Source organism: Bos indicus, chromosome 10 (genome assembly GCF_029378745.1).
Source record: "Bos indicus isolate NIAB-ARS_2022 breed Sahiwal x Tharparkar chromosome 10, NIAB-ARS_B.indTharparkar_mat_pri_1.0, whole genome shotgun sequence".
Classification (NCBI taxonomy): Eukaryota; Metazoa; Chordata; class Mammalia; order Artiodactyla; family Bovidae; genus Bos; species Bos indicus.
In genome coordinates this window covers 56,382,325-56,406,810 of record NC_091769.1, presented here as the reverse complement: position 1 = coordinate 56,406,810, position 24,486 = coordinate 56,382,325, and the positions used below count along the sequence as shown (strand labels likewise).

At 40.3% G+C, this 24,486-nt stretch overlaps 1 protein-coding gene across 1 annotated transcript in view; it reads right to left on the bottom strand.

Moving 5' to 3' along the window:
* Nucleotides 1–18,723, bottom strand: part of WDR72 (WD repeat domain 72) — a 224,260-nt gene extending 205,537 nt beyond the window's left edge. The window contains exon 1 of the mRNA XM_070797524.1: nt 18,595–18,723. The gene's annotated coding sequence lies outside the window, so the exon portion shown is untranslated. The remainder of the gene's footprint in view (nt 1–18,594) is intronic.
* Between the last annotated feature and the right edge of the window lie 5,763 nt (nt 18,724–24,486).

The following is a 24,486-nucleotide window of genomic DNA, read 5'->3' as shown; positions in this document are numbered from 1 at the left end:
TACCTTTTATTGGTCTCCCCTGGTGGCTCAGACGGTAAGGAATCTGCCTGCAGTTCAAGAGACCCTGGTTTGATCCCTGGGTCAGGAAGTTCCCCTGGAGAAGGGAATGACAACCCACTCCAGTATTCTTGCCTGGGAAATCCCATGGACAGAGGACCCTTGTGGGCTATAGTCCATGGGGTTGCAAAGAGTCAGATAAAACTAAACAACTAACACTTTCTTCTTATGGTTAATAAAATCAAATGTTCATTTTTTTAAGATAATTTCCACATTTTGTTTTTCTAAATAAGAGAGGTTTCTGGCTGTTACTTCCAAATGGTTTTTAGTCATTCAAATTCCATGAAATTTGTGAATATTTTTCCTTTCTAGAAAAAGCTATATTGGATAAAATGATTATGATTTCTCATTTTTAATAATGAACTTTAAAGTTCTAAGTGATAGCTTAATTTTCCATAAAGGAATCTTTATCAAATAAATGCCCTTTACAGATTGAAGGAACAGCTTCTTATAGTGAATAGGCAGAATACTTTCTGTTGTCATTTTCACTGACACAGAATTTCAACAGAGATCTGTGCTTCCTATACACACCCAATTGTTAACTATGTGAGCTTAGTCACTCAGTAGAGTCCATCTCTTTGTGACCCTTTGGATTGTAGCCCTCCAGGCTCCTCTGTCCATGCATTTTTTTTTTTTTTTCAGGCAAGGATACTGGGGTGGGTTGCCATTTTCTCCTCCAGGGGATCTTCCTGATCCAGGGATTGAACTAGTCTTTTGCGTCTGTTGCATTGTAGGCAGATTCTTTACCACTGAGCCATCAAGAAAGCCCCATATTCGGTAAATAAACAGGAGTTTTCCAACTGTATGCCTTGGCACACATTTAGGCTGTGAATAACTTGACACAAAGGGTGAGAGAAATTGAAACTCTCAAGCCAGTGTGTGTACAAAGATGATCATTTTCTATGCTTTGACGTGAAAGGCATGGCGAACATTGAATTAAGTGAAACTTGTCTAGGAATGTAAATAAAGCTGTAGAAGGTCCAAACCATTACAGAATTAGGCAACCCATACTGAAAGCTAAGAAATGAATCTTCTGATGATGCAGTCATGCTGACAGTCACTAACTGTTGCACAAACGCTCATCATGGGCACATGGGAGCTCCCAAATTGTCCCATTTTAAAAGGAAATTTTTCTAAATGATATATAAGATCATGGCATCTGGTCCCATCACTTCATGACAAATAGATGGGGAAACAGTGGAAACAGTGTCAGACTTTATTTTTGGGGCTCCAAAATCACTGCAGATGGTGATTGCAGCCATGAAATGAAAAGACACTCCTTGGAAGGAAGGTTATGACCAACCTAGAAAGCATATTAAAAAGCAGAGACATTACTTTGCCAACAAAAGTCCGTCTAGTCAAGGCTATGATTTTTCCTGTGGTCATGTATGGATGTGAGAGTTGGACTGTGAAGAAAGCTGAGCGCCGAAGAATTGATGCTTTTGAAGTGTATTGTTGGAGAAGACCCTTGAGAGTCCTTTGGACTGCAAGGAGATCCAACCAGTCCATCCTAAAGGAGATCGGTCCTGGGTGTTCATTGGAAGGACTGATGCTGAAGCTGAAACTCCAATACTTTGGCCACCTCATGCGAAGAGTTGACTCATTGGAAAAGACCCTAATGCTGTGAGGGATTGGGGGCAGGAGGAGAAGGGGATGACAGAGGATGAGATAGTTGGATGGCATCACGGACTCGATAGACATGAGTTTGGGTAAATTCCGGGAGTTGGTGATAGACAGGGAGACCTGGCGTGCTGTGATTCATGGGGTCACAAAGAGTCGGACACGACTGAGCGACTGAACTGAACTGAACTGAAGTAGAAATAGCAAAGGGCTACCTGTTCTAACAACTTCCTGATCACCTGCCAACGCCAGAGAGACTCTTAATATCTGCCCCTCTTAACAAGTGAGACAACATCTACAAAGCTGTTAATTATAGCTGGTAAAGGATGGGTGTCTTTTCATTGTTTGAACCCTAGTCCCTAGCACATGCATGCCACATTAGGGAACATTTAATAAACATTTCTTATGTGACTGTAGTCAACCTTGAAAAGGGAGGAAGAGGAGTTCACTGGAACCTAGAAGAAACTTTAAGAATGAGGCATTAAACTCCTATATTGCTGATGAGGAATTGAAGGAAATGTGATGTGATTTTCCTAGAACGAGAGTCTTCTTGTTCCTGGAGTACTTTTGTTCTGGGGAAAGTAATTCCTCCAGTTTCCCTATTTGTGTTCCACTCAAATGTATGGGAATATATAGGGTTTCTGATTCTAGATTGATAATTAGGGTCTATCCAGCACACCACCATCTCCATTAAATTAAAAATGTACTTTACTGTGAAAGAGGCAAGAAATATAATAGGAGTTATAAAAATCTTTTTTCCTCCATTAACAGCTAGCAAATATTCTTTGAGCTCAGTTTTCTCAACTACACAATGGAAAAAATAATTACCTTGGATAATTGATGTGAAAAGAGGAGATTCTATACCGAAAATGTTTATAATTATTTGTCCAAAATTAGACTCAGTGAATATTTACTGAATGAATGAATGAGAAAAGAATCACTGTGATTTTATACTGTGGGCAAAGAATGTGACCACCACTTTCTAGCGATGCCTTTCTTTCTTCTACAATACTGTAACTACAATTTCTTTTTTCAAAACTCATATGAATATATACCAGAGCCTTTGGCCATGAAAATGTACAGTTGGCTATCATTACCTCTAAAATCTGTGATGATACTTTAATCAACAACTTCAGGTAAGATTAGGGTTCTCTGGTTTAGCAAATAAACATACAAGATGTCCAGTTAAATTTGAATTTCAGATAAATAACAAATAACTTTTTTAGTGTAGGTATGTCCTATACTACATAACTTTTGAGATATGCTCGTAATAAAAAAGTTGGTTATTGTACAGGACATGCTTATAAAAATTACTATTTATCCAAAATCCAAATTGAACTGGGTATCCTGTAGGCATTTTAGGCCACTGGCAACCCTAAGTTACAGCCAAAAGGGAGCCTTGAAGATAGCTATCATCCCCCTCTCTTGTCCTACAGACAAGAGAATGAAGGTTTGGAGAACTTGTTTTTTTGGTCAAAGTAACCCAACCAGAAAGTAACTGAGCGAGACCTATAACCTGGTCTCTTAACACTCCTTCTAGAATTCTCCTCCTGCACACCATGATGAAAACAACCCAACCTTCCCCACCAAAGTGTCTTAGTGACCAGCTAAGCAAAATGATTTATGTTTGTAGTTCTTTAAAAAAAAATGAAAGCAATAAGTCAAGTAAAATAATGACAATGAAACCTCTTATGCATTCAGGCGCCAACGTGGCCTCAATTGTTTTTGAAATCTGGCCTTAGGTCGAAGATCCCACATGCCACAACTAAGTCCTGGTGCAGCCAAATAAATACATGTTAAAAGAAGGGAAAAAAAAAAAAACATGCTCCTTAGTCCTTTCTCCATGATTATGATACCAGGCAAGCACAAGAGAAGACAACATGCCATTACAGCCCCCATCCTCTCCTCACCTTCGCCTTCTTCCTTGTAACAAGTTGCTTTTATCTCTCTGACATGTCTGATCTGAGGCAAGCAGAATAATAAATATGATGCAAATGTGGTTTTGTGGCTGGTGTCTACTGGACACTAGAACTGTTTACCTCATCATAAATAGCGCTCTTCAGGGACACACCCTGACACTGAGTCTCTGTCTCGCCAGCCTCACAGATAAAGACGAACCTCAAACTCCTTGACTAGGAGGAAAGTAAGAAGAGTGTAGCAGTTAATAACACGAGTTTGGGATAGAACAGATCTGGGTCTGCATCTTACTCTGCCTCTTACAATTATGTGGCCTCTGAATCCATCTCATTTCTTTTTTTTTTTAAGATTTTTTTTGATGTGGACCATTTTTAAAGTCTTTATTTGAATTTGTCACAATATTACTTCTGTTTTATGTGTTGGGTTTTTTGGCCAAGAGGCATGTGGGATCTTAGCTGCCTGACCAGGCATCCAACCCTCACCCCCTGCATCGGAAGGCAAATTTTTACCACTGGATCACCAGGAAAGTCCCTGAATCCCATCTCTTAAGCAAAAAAGAACTCTACTTAACTTTCTTCAAAACTATACTCAGGTACTCTGAGGGCCACAGATAAATTACCCCATGTTGCTTTCCTTCAAAGAAGATAACTTGGTCATCTTGAGCCCAGACGAAGTTTCGTTACCAAGTTTTCAGTCTAAGTTAGAAAAGCTTGGGGTGTTACAATTCATCAGGTGGTACTTTAAATGAGTATAGCTTATTGTATATAAACCATACCTTAATGAAGTTGAAAAAAAACAGACTGGAGATAATAAAATAGCTTGGTGGATGTCTTACAGATAGGGAGTCAGTGGCAATAAACTAAGAGAAGATAGAGTGGGCCTTTATGAAGCAACAAGGAATAGATGTAAGCTAAACAGAAAAGTACCCAGGGTATGGGGAGGCCAGCATTCAGTTCGGTTCAGTTCAGTCATTCACTCATGTCCGACTCTTTGTGACCCCAGAATAATTGCAGCACGCCAGGCCTCCCTGTCCATCACCAACTCCCGGAGTTCACTCAGACTCACGTCCATCGAGTCAGTGATGCCATCCAGCCATCTCATCCTCTGTCGTCCCCTTCTCCTCTTGCCCCCAATCCCACCCAGCATCAGAGTCTTTTCCAATGAGTCAACTCTTCGCATGAGGTGGCCAAAGTACTGGAGTTTCAGCTTTAGCATCATTCCTTCCAAAGAAATCCCAGGGCTGATCTCCTTCAGAATGGACTGGTTGGATCTCCTTGCAGTCCAAGGGACTCTCAAGAGTCTTCTCCAACACCACACTTCAAAAGCATCAATTCTTCGGCGCTCAGCCTTCTTCACAGTCCAACTCTCACATCCATACATGACCACAGGAAAAACCATAGCCTTGACTAGACAGACCTTTGTTGGCAAAGTAATGTCTCTGCTTTTGAATATGCTATCTAGGTTGGTCATAACTTTCCTTCCAAGGAGTAAGCGTCTTTTAATTTCATGGCTGCAGTCACCATCTGCAGTGATTTTGGAGCCCAGAAAAATAAAGTCTGACGCTGTTTCCACTGTTTCCCCATCTATTTGCCATGAAGTGATGGGACTGGATGCCATGATCTTCGTTTTCTGAATGTTGAGTTTTAAGCCAACTTTTTCACTCTCCACTTTCACTTTCATCAAGAGGCTTTTGAGTTCCTCTTCACTTTCTGCCATAATGGTGGTGTCATCTGCATATCTGAGGTTATTGATATTTCTCCCAGCAATCTTGATTCCAGCTTGTGTTTCTTCCAGTCCAGCATTTCTCATGATGTACTCTGCATATAAGTTAAATAAACAGGGTGACAATGTACAGCCTTGACATACTCCTTTTCTTATTTGGAACCAGTCTGTTGTTCCATGTCCAGTTCTAACTGTTGCTTCCTGACCTGCATACAGATTTCTCAAGAGGCAGGTCAGGTGGTCTGGTATTCCCATCTCTTTCAGAATTTTCCACAGTTTATTGTGATCCACATAGTCAAAGGCTTTGACATAGTCAATAAAGCAGAAATAGATGTTTTTCTGGAACTCTCTTGCTTTTTCCATGATCCAGTGGATGCTGGCAGGTTGATCTCTGGTTCCTCTGCCTTTTCTAAAACCAGCTTGTACATCAGGAAGTTCACAGTTCACGTATTGCTGAAGCCTGGCTTGGAGAATTTTGAGACTTACTTTACTAGCGTGTGAGATGAGTGCAATTGTGCGGTAGAAACTTGCACTCATTTCACACGCTAGTAAAGTAAGGCTCAAAATTCTCCAAGCCAGGCTTCAGCAATACCGTGAGGCCAGCATTAGAACTATTTTAACCCTGGGAAATGAAGCAAAGTACCTCAGGACTAAGGTTCATGCACAGGTGGTCTCAGCAGAAGCCTATGCCCCCAAACATTTCTGTTTGCAGATGCTCCCAAAACAAAAGATCTTATTTTATCAACAGATTGTAATCAGGTCATTCCTTAGAAAAGGCAAAAAAAAATGTTTCTTCAAAGTCAAAAGCTGCCCAAGGTGTATTTGAATAACACATAAAAATCCACCTGGTTTACCAGTGGAGCACAACAATTTCAGAATTAACCCCTAACCAATCATCAAAGCCAAGCCCTCCCAGCCCCCTGCCACCAAATGTTATTATTGACTGATTAACTGCTACTTAAGAAACTCTAGAAAGTAATGTGTTTTAGGTAGAGAATAACTTAATAGATAAACTCAATGGTAAAATAACCCAGAGATCAAGGAATGAATTAGACAGACATGCAAAATAATCTCTGCACTTCACATACCCATGATTCGGAACAAACATAAAACCAAACAGCCAAGAAATCACATCCCTACCACTAAACGGATGAGGTTTTCATCACAGCTTGCAATTCTGCCAATCTTGTGAGTCAAAGATTACAAAGTATTATCTTCAAACTTCACCTCCTTGCTTATTAAACTACAGAGCAACAGATTCAAAACAGCCCAATTAAATGCCAGCATGTCCATTTGCAGTCAGTGTCCAAGAGATGTGTTTGGCCAGAAAAACAGAAATAGGAGAAAGATAACTCATTTATTTCAAGGTGGTTCCTTCACTTCTTTTCTAATTTATTTTTTTATTGAAGTATAGTTGAATTACAATGTTGTGTTAGTTTCAGATGTACAGCAACAGCAAGTGATTCATTTGTGTGTGTATGTGTGTATAACTGAATTTACATATATATATATATATATATATATATATATATACGTATATATATATATAATCTGAGTATGGGACTCCCCAGGTGGTACAATGATAAAGAATCAACCTTCCAATGCAGGAGATGCAAGAGATGTGGGTTCTAGCCCTGCGTCAGAAAGATCCCCTAGAACAGGAAATGGCAACCCACTCCAATATTCCAGTATTCTTGCCTGAAAAATTCCATGAACAAAGGAGCCTGGCAGGCTACAGTCCATGGGGGTGCAAAGAGCATATGCACACAACTGAGCATATGCACCATGCAATCTGATTTTATATATATATACACACACCTATATACATATATAAAAGAATATATGTATATATGCTTTTCAGATTATTTTCCTGTATAGGTTATTACAAAATATTGAGTATATTAATACTTTCCTGTGCTATACAGTAGGTCCTTGTTGATTATTTATTTTATATATAGTAGTATGCATGCGTTATTCCCAAATGCCTAATTTACCCCCATCTTTCCCATTTGATAACCATGAATTTGATATCTATGTCTGTGAGTCTGTTTCTGTTTTGTAAATAAGTCCATCTGTATTAGATTCCACGTGTAACTGATATCATATATTTGTCCTTTTCTGTCTGATATTATCACTTAGTATGATAATCTCTAGGTCCCCATCTATGTTTATTTCATTCTTTCTAATGGCTGAATAATAGTCCATCGTGTGAATGTACCACACCTTCTTTATCCATTCACCTGTCGATGGGCATTTAAATTGTCTCCATGTGGTGTCACTAGTGGTAAAGAACCCACCTGCCAATGCAGGAGACATAAGAGATGCAGGTTTGATCCCTGGGTGGGGAAGATCCCCTTGGTATGGCAACCCACTCTAGTATTCTTGCCTGGAGAATCCCCATGGACAAAGCAGCCTGGTGAGCTACAGTCATTGGGTCTCAAAGAGTTGGACGTGACTAAAGCGATTTAGCACAGTCCTGGTTACTGTAAATAATGCTGCTATGAACATTGGGATGTATGTATCTTTTAGAATTATGATTTTCTCTCCATAAGGAAATAGAGCTCCTTTACTTTTATTTATATTCAGTCAGTGAAGAACTTCATGAAACTCAAATCCGCTTGTGCAAAACCTTATCTTTAGACTTAAAGTGGATTTTTTTTTCTTTTTAATTTATGCCACATTTAACTCTGAATATTTACAGTCCAAATTATTGTTTTGTTTTAACCTAGAGATTTCTATGCTTTTGAATTGTGGTGCTGGATAAGACTCTTGAGAATCCCTTGGACAACAAGGAGATTAAACTAGTCAACCCTAAAGGAAATCAACCCTGAATATTCATTGGAAGGACTGATGCTAAAGCTGAAGCGCCAAAAGATTGAGAGCATGAGGAAAAGGGAGCAGCAGAGGATGAGATGGTTAAATATCATCACCAACTCAATGGGCATGAATATGAGCATACTCCAGGAGATTTCAGAGGATAGAGGAGACTGGTGTGCTACAGTCAGTGGGGACGCCAAGAGTCAGACACAACTTGGTGACTGAACAGCAACAAAGAGGTATCTAACATGAGCAGAAAGTATCACTGTTCTGCTGCTGCTGCGTCGCTGCAGTTGTGTGCGACTCTGTGCGACCCCATAGATGGCAGCCAACCAGGCTTCCCGTCCCTGGGATTCTCCAGGCAAGAACACTGGAGTGGGTTGCCATTTCCTTCTCCAATGCATGAAAGTGAAAAGTGAAAGTGAAGTCACTCAGTCGTGTCTGACTCTTCACGACCCCATGAACTGCAGCCCACCAGGCTCCTCCGTCCAAGGGATTTTCCAGGCAAAAGTACTGGAGTTGGGTGCCATTGCCTTCTCCGATCACTGTTCTAGTCTACTCTTTAATAAATTCAAAAAAATATTTAATGAGAACCAAATGTATGAGAAGCAAATGTATTTAAGGTGGTGGATTGATCTGTAGAGAATACAAAAAAAAAAAAACAAACCAAAAAACAGAAAAACACAATCCCTAACCTTGAAGTATTTACAACCACGTCATTTTATGATTAGGGCTTCCCAGGTGGCTCAGTGGTAAAGAACCTGCCTGCCAATGCAGGAAACGCAGGTTTAGATTCCTGGGTCAGAAAGATCTCCCAGAGAAGGAAATGACAATACACTCCAGTACTCTTGCCTGGAAAATCCCATGGACAAAGGAACCTGGCAGGCTATATAGTCTATGAAGTTGCAAAGAGTCGGACATGACTGAGCACATCCAAGTACACATTTTATGATTAGCTTTAACTAAGTATGTGTATAAACTCTGAAAACCTCTTTCCAATCTTGAGCCATATTTTTCTTTCCCATATCCAAGTGTAATCTAAAATTACCTATTTCTTTAATTCACTTATTTTTAAGTACTAAATTAACTTACTTAAGGATAAATTGTTATATAACTATCTCCTTTAAAATTATCTTAATCATTAATAACTATATAACATGATGGGATTTGACATGCTGCTTAGATTTTTTTTTGAAATGTACATTAAAATAAATACTTGTCTATTAACATCAATGTTTACTGTGTACTACGTAAACTTACACTGAGAAACATGTCTCTAATCGAGTCCCAAGTGAAATCTCTTCCTCTGCCCACTCATAAATCTCATTGCAACCCAGGTAACTCGTTACACGCCAATACTCTTAGTTGATGATCCCACCTTCCAATAAGAAAAGAGCTTCCTCTCATCACTTCAACAAACCATATCTTTCCCTCATGTTTAGCTTATTTCTCTAAGATAGTCGTAGTAATCTCCTATGATCACATCTTTATCATTACCCCAAATTTCATCTTCTGTCACTTCAGTTACTCCTTCTATTAACCCTTATTTCTTATTTTCAGGTGGTCTCCCTTTTCTTTGGCTCCTTTGCCTTTACTTATATGCTGCTGCTAAGTCACTTCAGTCATGTTTGACTCTGTGCGACCCCATAGATGGCAGCCCACTAGGCTCCTCTGTCCCTGGGATTCTCCAGGCAAGAACACTGGAGTGGGCTGCCATTTCCTTCTCCAATGCATGAAAGTGAAAAGTAAAAGTGAAGTCGCTCAGTTGTGCCTGACTCTTAGCGACCCCATGGACTGCAGCCTACCAGGCTCCTCCATCCATGGGATTTGCTGGGCAAGAGTACCGGAGTGGGTTGCCATTGCCTTCTCCGTACTTACATGCATTTGGTTTAAAAATACTTATTGTCTATTGTGTGTTAGAGACTATGCAAGATTCTAGGAATGTAGACAAGAATCTACAAACCTCAAGGAGTCACAAGTATCTGAGGAGACAAGGACGTCCTGTGTCACCAACCATGTCATGAGTGCCTTGTAAGGTAAATGCAAGAATGTTTGCAGAGGAAACACAAGTGGAACTTGAAATCTAAGGTAGAAAGGATTTCCCCATGGAGGTTAATATCTAAACTCAAATCCCAAATATTATATACTTATCAATATTATACACATGCTGGTTTTGTGACCCAGGGAAGTCTCTAGTTATTTTAAGCTTTATTTTCCTCAACCATAAAATGATAATGTTGTCTACCTTACCTGGCTGTAATAAGATTAAGGAGACAGCATGTACTCAGTGGTGAGGCCCCAGAGTTAGTGAGCTTGGATTCCAATGCCAACTCTACTACTACATGGCCTGGGGGGGTTACTTTACAACTGTGTATTGGAGTCCCATCAATAAAATGTAGATAAATAATAATATCTATCTAATAAATAATAATATCTATCTAATATCTAATCTATAAATAATAATATCTAGTATCTATCTAGTAATATCTATCTAATAGATGTGAAAGTTAAGTGGGAAAATCCATGAAAATCATTAGATAGTGAACATTCAATAAATGTTAGCCACTCTTATCAGAAGGCTTTTTAAATCTCAATATCTGTGTATAAATCCTGTTAAGTAAACAGCAAAACAAATAACTCATTTATAATCCTTCATTTTATTATTCATAATTTACAACAGATCTCATCTATTAAGTGAATTAAGCAGAGGAGACTAAAATAAAACTTTAATGGTACCAAACCGGCAAAGTAGAAGAAAATCTACCCTCTTTCCATGTATTAGGAATTAAGCCAAACTCACCCCAAACCTCAGAATGTGACATTACTTGGAATAGGATCATTGCAGATATGATTAATTAAGTGATGATGAGGTCATACTGGATTAGGTTGGATCCCAAATCCAATATGACTGGCATCCTTATAAAACAGGGAAATTTGGAGAAAGATGCACCCAGGAGAGAGACACGTGAAGATGAAATCAGAGATGGGGTGACATTCCTATAAGAGAAGGAATGCCAAAGATTGTCAGCAAACCACCAGAAGCTAGAAGAGAGGCATGGCGCAGATTCTCGCTCACAGTCCACAGAAGGAACAACCCTGCTGACACCTCGGTTTCAGACTCCGAACCCCTGGGACTGTAAGATGATGCAGTTCTGCCACTTAAGGTACTTAGTTTGTACTGCTTGTTGCAGCAGCCCTAGCAAACTGATATACTATCTGACACATTTGGTTTCTTTCTAGTAAGAACATAAATCTTAATAATGTGTAGATCGATTCTGGAGATATATACTTAAATTTTAGTCTGAATCACACAATTGGTCATATACCAAATTCTGTTCTCTACTTCTTTTGTGTAATACATCTCCTTTCTACGCACATTACAGGTTCCTTGAAGAAAGAATATATTCATTTATTAATTCAACAGGTATCTATAAAAGTGAAAGTCTCTCAGTTGTGTCCGACTCTTTGCAACCCCATGGCCTATACAGTCCATGGGATTCTCTAGGCCAGAATACTGGAGTGAGTGGCCTTTCCCTCCTCCAGGGGACCTTCCCAACCCAGGGATCAAACCCAGGTCTCCCACATTGCAGGCAGATTCTTTACCAGCTGAGCCACAAGGGAAGCCCAAGAATACCCACTCCAGTATTCTTGCCTGGAGAATTCCATGGATACCGAAACCTGGCAGGCTACAGTCCATGGGGTCACAAAGAGTCTACAGGACTGAGCAACTTTCACTTTTCTGACATTCCAGAATCCTAGCAGAAGCGTAGCCAAAACAGATATATCCAGAGGCTTATAGAGAGAGAACACCATAGTGGTTTATAGAGAGTGGTAGAGGAGGGTCAGCACTTGAGGGTCATAATCCAAAGGAATCTTAGCATTACTGGAGTAGTCGGTTCTTTAAAAAGATATTTTCTGGGACTTCCAGCTCATTTCAGCATTAATTCAAGACACAAAAGTGAGTCATTTGAAACTATTCTTCTCACCTTTGTGGATTTTCTGTCAGAAGCAGACAAATCCTACCTCTCTTTTTATATTCTCCTACCTCACCTCTTTTCACCATTTTCCCCTGTCCTGGCTCCTCCAGCCAGATCACACTCCCACCTCTTGCCTTAATTACCCTTTCTAGGACTGACTCATCTGCAAACAAGGTAGTGGTGTCATCATTGGGAACTCTTACTCTCAAGCATTTGAAAAGTGGGATGATCCTTGAAGTCAGACAGATCTAGGGATATAATCCTAGCCAAGGGAGTTAGACTTATTTACCGACTGATGGTGAGTGTGTAGATTAAATGAGACAGTGCACGGGAAAGTCCTCAGCACAATCCCACTTCTCAAAATACTTGAGAGTAAGCGTACCCAATGATGACACCACTGCCTTGTTTACAGGTAAGTCAGCCCACCACTTAAACACTAAACAGATCAAAAACAACTTAGGTCCAACCACAGGGGTGATTAAGGTGCCACGTCACTCTTTAATCTGAGGGTAAATGTGCAAATAGATTGTCTCTACTTAATCTACAAAAGCTATCCATTACATGTGTGAAAGGGGCATGCATGGACAAGAGTGTTTTCTAGGCATCAGGACTCAATACAAAAATGACAGCGAAAAGTCTAGTGTAACACTGGTGTCATGGAACAAGATTGCTAGTACAAAGTGAGATTTCTACACTGCAATGATTTCAGGGCAGTGGATGTCACAAGAGGTGGCTGAGGGAGACGGGGAAGGGGTTGGCTGACTACAGGTCAATAGAAACCAGGCAAATATAGCACTTTCTAACATATCCTGGCTTCTGCTTATTTAAAAAAAATATGTCCCTGGCAAGGAGGATCCCTCTTGTCATTTCTCTGTTGGGTTTCTACTGACCAAAGACTGTCAGGTGATATCAAGAAATTCTGTCCCTTGGGCATAAATAAATGCCCAACACCCATAGTTCACAGGAATATGAACGCCTGAGAGGCCTGGAATCGATCCAACCCATTTTAACTAGCAAGAAACTACCTAGTAATACCTTGTTTGTATTTCTTGGAGGAGGGACACAAGAAACACTTATTTCATTCCACACAATAATTCACCACAATCAGAGGGAGCACAGCAAGGGCAACACCATCTCCCAGCTGCTGATTACATCAAAGGCTTGCAGCACAAATTCAATTTTATGATGTTAATCTTGGCCTGCCACTCAGAAATTTTCTCTGAGGGATATGATTTTTCTCTGGATTTCATTTTAAGAATGATTTTCTTCACCCACAATCAATAAAGATATGTTTTCATCAAAAGACTCTATCTTGGTAGAATTCAATTGGCTATTTCAATCCCTTTTGGTGACACAATATTAATTAAAATAGTTTATGTTGCACTTCAACTGGAAAAAGAGTCAGTGAAAATAGCAGCTACTCAGAACACATGTTCTATACGCATCAACATGGAGGGCAGAAAATAATTTTCTCTTTCTCCGGGCGGCAGACATTAGCTATTCAAGAGAGTTGCTCTGACTTAGTTTATCTCTGTGTTATCACTGAAATAATAATAATAATAATAATAATAAATAAGCTCTTCCTGTTTGTATAGTTTGCTCAATAGGAAATAAAAATACACATGAAGAAAATGCTTCTAATTCTCACCTGCTAGTGCCTCAGGAAGAGCAAAATAAATGTCTGTGCCCACGCAGCATTATGGGATATTAAGAATCACAGTCACTGTTTCTCTTAATTAAAAACAGTTATAATGTTATTAAAAATTCTTTTTATTTTCAATTCCTAAATAATGGTTGCAATTGAATACATTTTCTTTCTAACACGGAAACATAGGACAAGTATGGAGTTTTTCACACTTAAAAAAAGGAGAAAATTATGTAAATGTATTAGAGGAAATGAATTCTCTTTTAACAATGATTTTTAAAGTGGCAGTTAATTCACTTAACAAAAACATTTATCAAAGTACCTAGTATGTGCCTGACTCTGGTCACCACTTGAGGCTGAGAGAATCTGAACTTGAGGCTGGAAATCTAAATTTTAACCAGTTCTCCAAAGATATTCTTAAGCACATTTGAGGCAAAGGAACTTAAATCAATCTCATCATTGCCCCTGTACCACACAATTAATGGAATATACAAATTATTAATAAAATTAAAGAAATATTCACTGAATAAAAGACCAAAAAGAATAAATCCCTCAAAAATTCTTGTTTGGGGCCTGATCTGCATGACCACCTGAGAACATCAAGACCTAGCCGGCCTAATTTGGGCCTTCCACAGCCAAAAGTCCTCATCTGGTCCCTAACCTACTATTTTTCTCTGCAGTGACTATAGTTTAAAGTAGTTAAAAGTCTTTTTCTATCTACTGCCATCTAAATGACACAGAGAAAGAAATATTCCCTGTTCTGTAGGACTTTGTAAAAAAAACTACCTGAGGTCTTTCCTTGGAAATCCATGTGGGGAAAGGGCCTTAACAGGAAAACTCTAAGTATTCAATCATTGAGAAAATACATACATTGTTTGCAAGAAGGAATAATTCAAGATGATTAAGTTAGAATTTTGAGGCAAAGTCTTCCACATTTCCAAGAATTTTAAGAGCTAATGCTACCAGAGAAAAATCATAAGAGGGTACAGTCCTTTAACAAATTCCTCCTAAAATGTTCAAGTTGCATTTTGGTATTCCAAAAGAACTAACACATTATCCAGATCCCATCCCCTAAAAATGTTTTTCTAAGACTCACTTCAACTGCTCAGAATGAAAACAAGAACTGGAGCAGGAAGCAGGGCCTAAAATAGTCTGAGATCCTATCATGTAAACACAGGAATGCTAACCTTTGTCCATCAAAGAATTCTTGGTGTGGTGGAACTCCTCTAACAGAGCCAGGTCTTAAAACAGGTGGATGTTCAAAGTAAACATTTAGTGGTTGGGAAATAGGGATAATAGAGGTGAAACTATAAAAAACTTCATACGTCATTCCGAACAATAAGACTGGTCTGCTTTTTATGATATACTTGAAAACATGAAATCCCATCGATACTCAAGGCTGGATTTCTGTTGTATTTTTCTCTCATCAAGAGACTAAGATGAGTGAAGGGAACCAAATTAGTTGATTGTCACCTGTGCATCATATAGTCTTGTGTTTTCTAGGCAACTAAGTCTTCCAACAAAGTTGTGATGTACACACTCTTATGGAAGAGACTTGAAAATCAAATAAGGACCTAATAATGTAAAATAATAGACTTCCCTTTTGGCTCAGTGGCAAAGAATCTGCCTGCTAATGCAGGGGACATGGGTTTGATCCCTGGGTTGGGAAGGTACCCTGGAAAAGGAAATGGCAACCCACTCTAATATTCTTGCCTGGGAAATCCCATCGACAGAGGACCCTGGTGGGCTTCAGTCCATGGGGGTTACAAAATAGTCAGACATGACTTAGTGACTAAATAACAACAATGTAAAATAATATACAACACTCATTTTACATCTGAGGAAACCAAAGCTCATAGAAGCAAAATAATTTGCCAACATCCTGTAGCCAGTAAAGGATGAAACAATATGTGTGAAGATTTGTATTTGTCATGTTTTCTCACCCTATGAGACCCTCACACAAAAGTTTCCTTTGGCCTGGAATGCTCTTCCTCAGCATTTCCTCCTGGCAAACTCCTATAAAAATGGAGCCTTCAAAACTGCAACTAAATTGTAACTCCTTTGAGCCTCTACTGGGTGATACATTGCACTCCTCAACTCCCAGCACTTCCTTTTCTACTTTTAGGGAGCTCTGATTGCTCTGCTCTAATTCTTCCTCTCTCAGTTACCTGAACCCTACCATGAATGTTTAAAGGGCAGCAAACTGCTCTTTTTCCTTTGCATTTTGCTTGCAGGTAGTTTTATATATAACAAAAAGTAAAAAAAATGTTGAGGAGGATGTCAAAACATTAATGTATTCATTATGAGTGAATGTGGTATAGCTTTAAAAGCCACCTCTTTTTCTTCCCCCAGACAAGTCAGCTTGAATGTTAACTCTGAGGTCTGCACAAGGAGAGAAAGGGAGATGTAGAAAGATATCTTTGGCTATGAACTTGTCTGTAATTACTATTTAAGCAACCTAAAATCTTATCAGCTTTCTGGGCCCTGAACTCACCCTTCACTAGGAGGAAACACAGTCAATTCACCAAGAGATTGAATGATTCAATTAATGACAATTCCCTCATCCTGTACTTGCTTAGTTTTTATACACTCATACATAGGATTTTACTTTTTCCAGATGAAATTTCATTTTGTTAAAAGCAAAAAAAAGGAAGGGCTAGAAAACCAAGATAGATTCAGGAGTCTCTAAAACTCACACCCTTAGCCACTGCACTGCATTGCTTAGGTGGGGCAGGGGCACTGCCCAACATGTTAGGAAGCCCTTTGGAAATGAGAGCAAACTCTAGATGAGATGTTGGTCTAGAACAGCAATATCTAGCTCTAGAAGCTCTAGAAATGAGACGGTGCCTTTTATAGAATAATTCAAAAAGATCCAAATGTCCTTTATGATCAATACAGTTTCCTTACTTTGAAGACAAAAATGAACTAAAGTAAGTTAAAGGGCTTGTTCGGAGAAGGCAATGGCACCCCACTCCAGTACTCTTGCCTGGAAAATACCATGGATGGAGGAGACTGGTGGGCCGCAGTCCATGGGGTCACTAAGAGTCGGACAAGACTCAGTGACTTCACTTTCACTTTTCACTTTCCTGCATTGGAGAAGGCAATGGCAACCCACTCCAGTGTTCTTGCCTGGAGAATCCCAGGGACGGGGGAGCCTCATGGGCTGCCATCTATGGGGTCGCACAGAGTCGGACACGACTGAAGCGACTTAGCAGCAGCAGCAGCAGCAGCAGCAGCAAAGGACTTGTTGGTACCCCAGAGTAAAGCTGGGGGACTTGCCAGGTGTTCAGAGACGGTCTGGTAAGAGAACTTACACATATTCTTTCAGTCTTTATCCCTACCTCATTGCCTTGCCTCTAACTCAGAACATAATTTAATCTAAAACTGTTAGACTAGGGGAAAAATAACTATACATTCAGAGCAGAGCTTCCAGAGAAATGTCTGACAGAATTCTTAGTAAGAGATGCTGCATATTGTACCACTATTAAATAACAGAAAAAATAATTGTCAAGTCACAGATATATTTGAATGAAGCAATCTTTAAACTTTGAAATATTCCTAATACCACTATTCTCAAGATTGCACAGTTATTTAATAACTTATATATACTTCTATTCCAGTTGGCCTCTATAAACTAGAACCTTAGATTTCTAAAGCATTCACTTTATTGGATAGACCTGTTAATGCAAGATATCACACACAGAGAGAGGCTTATACTTTGTTGATATTTTATTGATAAAATAATTATAATTTACAAATATCTTCCCCCAAAGTGGTGAGGATATTAGAACTCAATATAGCCCCAATTTTTGTGGTTTAAAAAATAATAATCATGTTTACTAGAGCTTTTCATGGACAAAGTTTCCCTTTCTCCTCTTACCCTTTGCATTCTTTACAGAAAACACTATGGGTACACAGTAATATTGAAGGAGCTAAAGGAGAGGTAAGGAACAAAAGTCACAAGACCGGATTAACCACAAATAATTGCATGCCAAAAGAAGCTGTTTTCTTCTTCCCTGATCTTTAAAAGCTGAGAATTCGGGAGAGAGAAAACTAAACCCACTGTTTGCTGGGGGGCAGGAGAAGTGGGGGTGAGGGTAGGAAAGGGGATGGAAGAGACAACGTTTCCAAATCCTTTCTTCAGATAAAACTATTCAAAACAAGTGACCTAGTTTTCAAAGATGACCTTGAACTCCTTTAGCATAAAACTACAAGGGGGAGGAACAGAAAGTTAACGTTGTGTCACAGCAACCTTCTGATTGCGTCTTCCTAACAGTTTTCGAAATGAACACAAAAACGTTCTAATGGATGAGGAGGGGGTTAGGGAAGCACCTGTCCGCAAGGCAGTACTGCTAGTACTTCACCTTGGCCAGATTTTTCGTCAATGCAGACATCACTCCCTGGATTTTCCTGTCCCTCGTTCAACTTTACAAATTATAATAGTGTTGTGTCCGCAACCTTTATTGCTGGCGCAGCCGCGGGTGCACATCAAGGAAAGTTTTCACCAGATTCCCTGCCCCGACAGGTCCCAAGATGTCACACCCTCTCCTGCCGGCGTCCACCGGATCTTTTCCCCAGCTACTCGACTCAGCTTAATGAATTCAAGAACTCCAGTCCCGGAGACGTCCGATTTCCGAGTCCCAAGAGACTCTCTCAAGACCTCACCTACACCAAGCCATCCAGCCCCCGCTACCACAACTCGAAAGGACCGATTTGACAGGTGCCTGTCTTCGGTCACTACGGATGCGACATCAAGACGAGAGAGTAGAAAAGGGAGTTTTCCACGTGCAAGAACTTGGAGCAGAAAAAGAGATTATAACTACTGCCACACGCGCTCACCTTCCTTCCTCGCCCCTCGGTATCCAAACCCTCGACTTGAGAGCGGGAAGCCAAGGGCAGCACGAGTCCGGGGCCGTCCGGGGCCACAGCCTGGGACAGAGGAGCCCGAGCCGAGCCCGGGGCGGCTGCTTTAACCTAGACTGGGTGCCGCGAAGCTGCAGCGGTCCCGCAGCTTGACAGAGGGGTAGCAGGACACAGGGGCGGTCTTTCAGGAGCAGCCACACCCTCAAACCTGACACCTCTCCCCACCCGAAACCACGCCCTCCCCCGAAACCACGCCCTCTCCTCCTGCCCCTCGTCCCTCTCCCCTCCCCCGACTCCAGCCGGAACTCTGGCTACCTCTAGCCACAGGCGCTGTGTGGTCCAGCCACTCCCTCCATCTCACGAGCGGTGGTGGCTGGAACAGGCCGGTCCTCGGGCGTCGAGGTGTTCTTCCAGGGCTGGAGGGAGTCAAGAGTTAGGTCAGGAAAGTCAAGGTAGGCCAGGTGATATGGACCCTCCCCGGCACTGATAGAGACTGGGAGCCCTGGGACCTTTGTTAATGGAAGGGAGGAAGTTCCCCTCCACCTAGCAGAGAAGAGTGAGAGTCCAGGGAGCTAGGAAGGGTGGAAAAATTCACCCTTGAAACGGGAGTCCTGACCTGCTTGAGTGTGCCAAGTCAGACTACTGACTGGGTAATTTAGAAAAATGGGAGGGACAGTTTGTTTTTCTCAGGTTTCTTGGTCATTTTACTTTTTCCTCCAAACCTTTGGGCAACGTAGTCCTGGATTTTAACACTCCCAGAAGTAGGTGGGGAGATATATTTTTATTTATTTATTTGATGTGGATCATTAAAAAAAATTTTTTTTTATTATATTGCTTCTGTTTTAGATTTTGGATTTTTGGCAGGAAGCATATGGGATTTTAGCTCCCCACCCAGGGATAGAGCCCAAACCAGCAACATTGGAAGCCTGGAGTCTTAACCTCTAGACCAGGAGGGAAATCCCTAATGGGGTGAGATTTTTAGTCACTCCCTTTCACTTGTACCTACCTGGCTTCCCAAATACTAAGGATAGTTGGCCAGGCCCAAGTCAGAGCACAAGTTCTAGGTCCTCTGAGACCTAGAGGTCTGAAGTCAGACTTCTCATACCCTGGATCTTCCTGTGTGAAACCCTGCAGAGGAGGATACCACTCTCATCTTCATCCTCTGCACCAGGTTAGCTCCAAGTCTTGGTTCATCTGGAAGCTCACTTACCCCAGCAGGTTGGTGTTCCTGCTCTTCACTCCCAAGTTGCCTCACTTCCTATTATAGCACTTGTCACAACTTACTGCAATTACTTGTTGCACTGGCCTCCTTGCTTGACTGTACGGTCTGTGAAGGAAGGGACACCAAACATATAGTGGATACATATAAAATACTGTTGATCCATGACATGTATCTAACAATTGCCTGTTAAAGTGACCCCAGCCTCCAGTTCTTTATGAACTTCCATCACCTATCCTTAACTTCTAAGTCTGCAGAATTTTATTTCAAAATTAACATTCCCACCCCTACTGCCATTCCCAAATCTTCATCCTGCCAGTTGAACAGAACTTTCTTCAAGCTTCATAAAGATGTAAATGGAAAAAGAAACTTAGACTTGGCTCAGTGGTCGTAAAGGCCCTCAACCATTCTGGGTCTCACATCAGAGCCTTGGATACTTTTAAAGCCAATGAAAATTGGGGGAAGAGGAAAAATGAAAAAAAAAAAAAAAAAAAAGCTTTTAGGAAAAAATGACCTCAGTAAAAAAATTAAAAATGAAATAAATGAGAAAATGAAATAAAAAATGAAAAAAAATGTTGATAATATATAATATCAATGTAATGGTCTTTATTGCCAGTGTAGTCATTGACAGCATTGAATTTTCCAAGCCTTATAATCACGGAAACCAGTAAGAGTTACAGAAATCTTCCCAGTCTTTCATGCTCTGGGAATGGTAACTGGTTTATTGCAAGGAATCATCCTTTCCCAAATGACTTAAATAAGACTTACCTTGTTTATCTATGACACAGACCCTCCAAATTTCCATTCTTTGCATCATAAATGATTAGCTGAACTCTGAACCATTTGTGCTAACTAACCAATAATCTGAACAAAATATCTGCTACCTTGACCAAATTTAGTCCCATAAAAATTTCTTTTGAATAATGTCTCTCTTTATCTTGTTTTTTTATATGCCCTTGTAAAATATAATTTTTAATACAGGCATGCCTAAGGAATATTGTTGGTTCCATTCCAGACCACTGCAGTGGAGGGAATCACATTTTTCAGTTTCCCAGTGAGTATAAAATTTATGTTCACAACATACTATGGTCTATTAAGTATGCAATAGCATTATGTCCAAAAAAAATGTGTGTACTTTAATTTAAAAATAACACTCTTGGAAAAATGGTACTGATAGACTTGCTCAAGGCAGGGTTGTCTCAAACCTTCAATTTGTAAAAAATGCAGTATCTGTGAATCTCAGTAAAGCAAAACAGTCTAAAATGAGTTGTACCTGTATTGTTTATAAGGAAAGGGCCCTCTCAAGAGCAAAAGGGCCCTGTGTCAGTTTCCTGGTTGTAAAACAGAGGGCAGATCTTTTTTGACCCCAAAACTGGTGAATTCAGAAGCTGAATTTCCAAAGAAAAGCAAGTCAGATCTTGACCTCAAGTCTAGACCTCAGGAGGAAGAGCAAGCCAGCATCTGAGAACCAAACTGGGCACTGGAGGTGACTTGTTTGGCTAACCTGGGTTTTGTTGTTGCTATTATTTTTTAATTTGAATTTGAATGTACACCAACTCTGTAGTCTTCATCATTTATATTACCTATTTGATCATTGAAAGCATTTAAGTTTGTATCTCTAGAATGCTTTTGTGCTCTCAGAAAAGTGCCCTGAATTACAAAAATATCTCTTCCCTTTCCTCTACCATGTCAACAGAGACAGCCAGGCAATGATGTCTGTTAATCTCTCTACTGGATGATTCAAGTGTTTGAATGAAAGGACAAATATTTCATTTATAGTTGAAATGTGTTTCTTTGGTGATAAGATACTAAACAGTGCAACAGTCTCTCCTTTTGAAGAACTGAAAGATTTTTTACCAGATAAAATAAATATCCCTGGAGGTAATTTAACTTCAAATCAGAATAGATTCTTTGACATGCTTTAAAAAATGAGTAGAAATAATACTCAAGGGAATTAGTTTGGCCAATTCTATGAAATAATAAAAAATAACTTGTGATAGTTTGAATACATGTCCAAAACTTCTGTATTACTCCTCCCTCTCTGGTGGAGCCTATTTCCCCTTCTCCTGAGTGTAGGCTACATTTAGTGATTGGCTTCTAACAAACAGAATGTGGTAGGAATGGTAGAGCGTAACTAGCAAATATACATCATAAAATGCCACTGGAACTTCCACCTTGTTTTCCCTCTCTCTTGTATCTGTTTTTGGAGAAAGCCTGTGAACATGTTGTTAGGACATTCAAGGGACTTTATAGAGAGATCCATGAGGTTAGGAACTAAGATCCCCTGCTAATAGCCATCAAGAAGCTGAGGCTGCCTCGTGTGAGAATGCCGTTCTAGATGTGGATCCTCCAGTCGGTTGACTTCTTAATTGCAACCTCTCTGCAACCTGCAGAGAGACCCTGCAGCAGACCCACAGAGTTCAACCATCTCTGAATTGCTGACCCACAAATACTCTGCAGTAATGGTGGTTGTTTTTAAGTCACTGTCCTATGGTGATTTTCTATACAGCAATAGAAAACTAATACAGAATTGATTCAACAATCTCCCTGACATTGATGTCCTAAAGATAATACTAATAATACCAAGCATCATTTGAGTTTTCTGCTTTATAATGCTTATATATTTCCCAAAATCCTTTTGATAAGCTGAATCACATGGACATTTATCATTCTCCTCAACTAGCCAATATTCATCCCTGTTTTCTATGTTTGGAGAACTCTAACCCTCCAACATCTGCTGGATCATGGAAAAAGCAAGAGAGTTCCAGAAAAACATCTATTGCGGCTTTATTGACTATGCCAAAGCCTTTGACTGTGTGGATCACAAGAAACTGTGGAAAATTCTGAAAGAGATGGGAATACCAGACCACCTGACCTGCCTCTTGAGAAATCTGTATGCAGGTCAGGAAGCAACAGTTAGAACTGGACATGGAACAACAGACTGGTTCCAAATAGGAAAAGGAGTTCGTCAAGGCTGTATATTGTCACCCTGCTTATTTAACTTATATGCAGAGTACATCATGAGAAACGCTGGACTGGAAGAAACACAAGCTGGAATCAAGATTGCCGGGAGAAACATCAATAACTTCAGATATGCAGATGACACCACCCTTATGGCAGAAAGTGAGGAGGAACTAAAGAGCCTCTTGATGAAAGTGAAAGTGGAGAGTGAAAAAGTTGGCTTAAAGCTCAACATTCAGAAAACGAAGATCATGGCATCTGGTTCCATCACTTCATGGGAAATAGATGGGGAAACTGTGGAAACAGTGTCAGACTTTATTTTTGGGGGCTCCAAAATCACTGCAGATGGTGATTGCAGCCATGAAATTAAAAGACGCTTTCTCCTTGGAAGAAAAGTTATGACCAACCTAGATAGCATATTCAAAAGCAGAGACATTACTTTGCCAACAAAAGTCTGTCTAGTCAAGGCTATGGTTTTTCCTGTGGTCATGTGTGGATGTGAGAGTTGGACTGTGAAGAAGGCTGAGCGCCGAAGAATTGATGCTTTTGAAGTGTGGTGTTGGAGAAGACTCTTGAGAGTCCCTTGGACTGCAAGGAGATCCAACCAGTCCATTCTGAAGGAGATGAGCCCTGGGATTTCTTTGGAAGGAATGATGCTAAAGCTGAAACTCCAGTACTTTGGCCACCTCATGCGAAGAATTGACTCATTGGAAAAGACTCTGATGCTGGGCGGGATTGGAGGAGAAGATTGGATGATGCTGGGCGGGATTGGAGGAGGAGAAGGGGATGACAGAGGATGAGATGGCTGGATGGCATCACTGACTCGATGGATGTGAGTCTGGGTGGGATCCAGGAGTTGGTGATGGACAGGGAGGCCTGGCATGCTGCGATTCATTGGGTTGCAAAGAGTCGGACACGACTGAGCGACTGAACTGAACTGAACTGAACCCTCCTTGTGAAGCAGAACCTATATCTTCATGGAGAATCTGGAAAAGAGTGCCTTGCTTACTCTGTCAGTCCATTACACACAAGTCATGGACACATGTTCTGAATTGTGCCAATCAGATTCACAGCCCCAGACAAATACCTGCACAGCCACATCTAGTTCCTAGAGGCAGCGGTGAAGTGCTTCTAGCAGCTGCATCACACACACAGCAGCAAAGACATCAGTGTCTGTGCCTAATACATGTGGCTGTGATGCTCCGTGGTACCAGGGCTGTGGAAGGATTTTGGACTTTGTCATGATTGCATAATATCCAAACTTAGTTTTCCACTTTCAGAAACATTTCCAATATCCTTTACTCAAACTCTTTTCTGCTTAAAATAGCAAGTAGTGCTTTCTCTTGCACATAACTAGAAATCCTGACCGATACAAGCAGATTCTGTATCCATTTTACAGAGGACCAAAGTTCTGAAGTTATGTGTCACTAGATACAAGTAGCAAATGATGGAATTGAGACACATTGATTAGTCCAGATTATGGTAAGCAAACAGATAATTAAACTTTACATTTAAAAGATAAAGGACTTGTGTACTTTAAAAGAAATTATGTTCATCTTTAAATCAGATGAAATGCTACTTCTCTGCCCTGTCCCTAATATTGAGTGCAGACATTATGGCATCAAATGCCTTCTTGCTTCAGGAATGGACTGTGTTCTTCCAGACTTCCTTGAAATTGTACAGATACT